Source organism: Xenopus laevis, chromosome 5L, assembly GCF_017654675.1.
Source record: "Xenopus laevis strain J_2021 chromosome 5L, Xenopus_laevis_v10.1, whole genome shotgun sequence".
Lineage (NCBI taxonomy): Eukaryota > Metazoa > Chordata > Amphibia > Anura > Pipidae > Xenopus > Xenopus laevis.
This window is the reverse complement of record NC_054379.1, coordinates 67,817,698-67,822,968: the sequence shown is the minus strand read 5'-3', so window position 1 is coordinate 67,822,968 and position 5,271 is coordinate 67,817,698.

Sequence of the window (5,271 nt, the reverse complement as noted above, 5' to 3'; positions counted from 1 at the left end):
TCTAGGCTTGGGAAATTCTCAGGTTACACACTGACATGAACAGCAAGTATCAAACCGTCATGTAATGTAGCATAATTTCCTATGTGTCATGAGCACTGCTTTTGCATATGTTGGAGCTGTACTGCCTTGGGAAACCCTAGCTAAAGCTTCTAAGCTTTATATTACAAAAATTAAATTGATCATTCTCTAAAATAAATAATGTTATAATGGAACAAAGTTACACTGGGGTTGCAGGAAACGCTCATTACTATCAACTATTGTATGAAACTGTATGGCTAGTGTGGTATTTCCTAAAACCCAAAATGTATAAAAAGCGTAATGATATTTTTTGGCAGGTTAGGGAACATAGACCTGGTATTAGATTAGTATCAGTTCTATAGCAATGCAGTATTTTAAAGTTATGTAGGCCCGGACTGGCAATCTGTGGGTTCTGGCAAATGCCAGAGTGGCTGCTGTAAGGTGCCATAGACAGTCATTAATTAGTGAGCTGGTGGGGGGGGGGCTCTGTATGAGATGTTTGGGCCTCTGTGTACCTGAACTGCCAGGGCCTATTTTGAATCTCAGTCCAGACCTGGCTAATGTACATATAGTTTTAACAATAAAGGGGGTTATTTACTAAAGTCTAAATTTATCTCATATTTTATTTTAAAAAAAAACACCAAACTCCCATGCTCGATATGACCTTATTTATTAAAAAACCCTGAATTAATCGGATTGTGGAAAAACTCGATAAAATCGAGGGAAACCCCGAATTGCTAGAATTTTTCGGGCTTTTTTCTCAAAATGCTCAATGTTTTCAAGTTTTTGCCCAAAACCCCAGAAAAAATCGGATTTTCAGGCTAAACCCAACGCAGACCACAAAAACTTAAACTTAACATAGGTGCCTCTTCCATTGACTTACACATGACCTTGACATGTCTGAGATGCGAACTGTTGGATTTGGGCTTTTTGCAGCATCTAATAAATCTTGAAAAATGTTGGTTTTTACACCAAAAAGCCTAATAAATTTGAGGTTTAATTAATAACCCCCAAAATATGTTATGAAAGGGACAAAGTTTGCTACAGGCCTAGGCAAGCAGGTCATCCAGGGAAGCCCTAACTGGTGATGTATATAGATAGGATTAGGTTAAGAGCATGTATCATATGGGTGCACTCTCAGTGACCTCAGCATAATAGTATACAAAAAAATGTTTTTATCCTTATAACCTCCTTAAGTGTTTAACTCAAGGTATCCATCTTTTTTTTCTTAATTTAAAATACTACTGTCAGTCTCTGTCCCTGTAGGTAACGGCCAATAGCAGATTAGTAGTCAGCACAACTGCAACTCACTTCTTTGGCTGGGTGCACGTCCTCCAGTGGCCACTTTCCACTGGCAATATTAGCGAAGAAAGTTAGTCCAGCACCCACTGTTTCATGAATAAAACGGCCTTTATTGGACCAAGGGCATTACAGCAACGTTTCAGACCAACTGGTCTTTTATCAAGCTTGATAAAAGACCAGTTGGTCTGAAACGTTGCTGTAATGCCCTTGGTCCAATAAAGGCCGTTTTATTCATGAAACAGTGGGTGCTGGACTAACTTTCTTCCCTGTAGGTAACGGCCACCAAAATGTGCAGCTTCCCCACCTTACTGCATCTTCAAACTGCCCTCCCCCGTGACACAGCAGGGATTGGCATGTTTGGCAAGTAAGTGCTGCTAGGTGCCGGAACTAGGGGTAGGCAGAGTAGGCACGTACATAGGGCGCAAAGCTGTGGGGCGCCAGGCACCTTATCTGCCCTCTACCTCTAGTCCCCTCTCTCCTCAGTGATTCGCGCTTGTGTGCATGCGCGTTCCCAGTCAGTGCCACGCCCTAGGCAACCTGGCCGGGCTCTGGATCTTTGCCAATTAGATGGCTCCTGTAGACAAAATCAACAGAAAAAAATTGCTTTAAAGGGGTTGTTCACCTTTGAGTTAACTTTTTGTTGCTTATTTATTATGTTGTGTAAAATTAAATTTGCAAGGAAAATGGTATAAAAAGCTGTGTAAAATAAATGGTGAACTAAGCAGGTGTATGATATTTTATGCCATGTGAATCCTAGATTTTCCATCGTTATTTTACACTGCTTCAGACCTTTGTAAGTAAATTGCAGCAGGAGTTGCTCAAAGAAAAATTGTATAAAAAATTACATTGTTTTTGCACCATTTTTTACATGATGATGCTTGGCAATGGGTGACGAATTATTCCGCCATTTTTTACACCACTTAATAAATCTCCTCCTTAGTGTGAAGTAGAGAGTGGTATTCGGAGACAATTTGTGATTGGATTTCATTTTTTATTATTTGTGGTTTTGAGTTATTTAGCTTTTTATTTATCTCTCAGTATGCAATTTCAGCTATCTGGTTGCTAGGGCCCAAATTACCATAGCAACCATGCATTGATTTAAATAAGAGACTGAAATATGGATAGGAGAGGGCCTGACTAGAAAGATGAGTAATAAAAAATAGCAATAACAACACAGCATTTTTTTTTACATGGGTCAGTAACCCCCATTTAAATGCTGGAAAGTGTCAGAAGAAGGCAAATAATTCAAAAACTATAAAATAAAAAATAATGAAGACCATTTAAAAAGTTGCTTACAATTGCCCATTCTATAACATACAGGCATGGGATCTGTTATCCAGAATGCTTGGCACCTGGAGCTTTCCAGATAACGGATTCCATAATTAGGATCTACTAGAAAATCATGTAAACACTGAATAAACCCAATAGACTCTACTTCCAAAAAGGATTGATTATATCTTAGTTTGAATCAAACAAGGTACTGTTTTATTATTATAAAGAAAAAAATTGGATAAAATGTAGTCTGTTCCTTATTTAGGAGCTTTCTGGATAACGGGTTTCCAGATAACAGATCCCATGCCTGTACTAAAAGTTAAGTTAAGTGTGTATCTGTCTGTGTGAGTGTGTGTATCCGTGTTGTATGTTGGGCTTTTCTAGCACTTACTGACATTTTCCATGGTTAATGTTACTGATCAGAAAAAAAATCATGAAATCCACCCCATAGACCTGAGCAAAGCAAAAGGCATTTATGGATCCTTCATGTAAATGCGTCTGATGAGAAGATAACACATCAATGTTAAAATATTATTTGATTTACTGGAACAGATACAATATTCCCTACTGTGCACAGTAAGAATTACAGTTTGTCTGGATTCTGATTAAAGACATTTCCCATGGCTTTATACATGTAACTCTCCTCACTGACTAATATTCGTGTTACACACAGCAGGGAATAGTTTTGTAATACTTTATCCCTTGTGTTATGAATGATCACAACAGCACAACCCTGAATGGCTTAATTATAATGACAAAAACTGGCAATGGCCACAATGTTCCTTTAGTGCCATCTGCTGGACATAAACACCCATATTAAATACAGTAATATTAATTTTATAAGCATTAGTAACAACAGATCATGTTGTGCTTTATAATGGAATCACATTTTAAATTCAAATTCAATAACAGCGATAGATATTTAGCATCTGTCTACATATGTGTGGAATCTAGATAATCTTATTAATACTGTTTATTTGCTAAATTATTTTTTAATTAAATAAAAAATGTGCCACTTTCTGTGTTTTGTCTTGTGACTTACACAACTGTATCTGTGAAGTGTATTGTATACTACCTGGCAGGAGGTTTGAATAACTTTTCATGCCATGGAAGGGTTTCCCTTGTTTATACAGCTATAGTTGTCTTACCTAGTAAAAATACTCCACATCAGGACAAGAATAAATACGAGGTATATTTAGCAAAAATTAAGAAAATCACTGAAAAGAAATTGAGCATAATCTCAACTAAGCTTGATCATGACTTTGCCAGTGAGGGTGTTATTTTTCTGCAAATGTGCACTTGTATTGCATTGTCAGGACAAAAAATTGCACATTTTCCCAATTATTTACAAGCAAAAGGATAAATTCCAACTGGAGGAAAATCACAGGGAACAAAGTCAGTCAAAGTCTTTGATTTCTATGGTCAAATGTAGGTGGCATAATTTTCATTATTTTTTTGCATATTTTTTTCAAAACCTCAACAAATCATGGTAAAAAAATCTTGATTGTAGAAAAAGTCATGATTGCATATTTTGGCAAATTTTTTGTGTGAATTGCAACAAAAACTTTTACGCTAATGTTAGTTAATTTCCCCCTATGAATATAAAGCGTGTATTTAAGTAGGGTTGCCACCTTTTGCTTATGCCAGTGTACTAAGCTATAGCAGGAACAAACAGTAGCCAACATTTTGAGTTAATATTTTACTAATCCAATCAACAACAGTATTCATGAATCGTTAATTAGATTTCCTGTGAAAATGAAAACACCAAAATAGAATTTAAGAAACTGCATTATATTATATTATAATAGTTATGGAAGGGTAAAGGTTTTGTAAACCTTTAGGTCTAGTTTCCTAGTTGTTAATTTTCCCCAGCAAGGTTATTAGTGAACTAGGTTTGAATCCTAATAACAGTTGGGGAGAGTAGGCCCCTTAGAATGCTGTCAGGATTCTCCTAGGTGATAATGAGAGAAGTGCAAGGGCAGTTTTGTTATAGTCACTCTAGGGGTCATATTCATTATGCTGTGTAAAACGAAATTCGCCATAAAACAGTGTAATAAAGCTGTGGAGACAGGCAAGGGTCAAGGAACAGATAATCAAACATGAATCACACCCAAGAACTATCAGGAAATAGACCTATGTTGGGCAAGGAACAATTGGGCGCGTGAACAAATATTTTAAAGGGATCCTGTCATCGGAAAACATGTTTTTTTCAAAACGCATCAGTTAATAGTGCTACTCCACTGCACTGTAGTCCATTTCTCAAAAGAGCAAACAGATTTTTTTATATTCAATTTTGAAATCTGACATGGGGCTAGACATTTTGTCAATTTCCCAGCTGCCCCTGGTCATGTGAATATAAAAAAATCTGTTTGCTCTTTTGAGAAATTGATTTCAGTTCAGAATTCTGCTGGAGCAGCACTATTAACTGATTCATTTTTAAAAAAAAAAATTTTTTCCCATGACAGTATCCCTTTAATTTCGTGCCAAGTGCAATGATATGAGACGCAGAATGTCAATTCCGGATAATGCGCGCAGAAGAGGAGGTGTCCGCACGGGCGAGGTGGCGCTCATCCACGCAGGCGAGGCAGCTGGCACCCCCTCCTCCTCCCAGGTATTATTACATTACCCCCCCCCCCTTTAGAGGGGGCCACCAGACCCCTGGGCTTATGAGGAACCCCC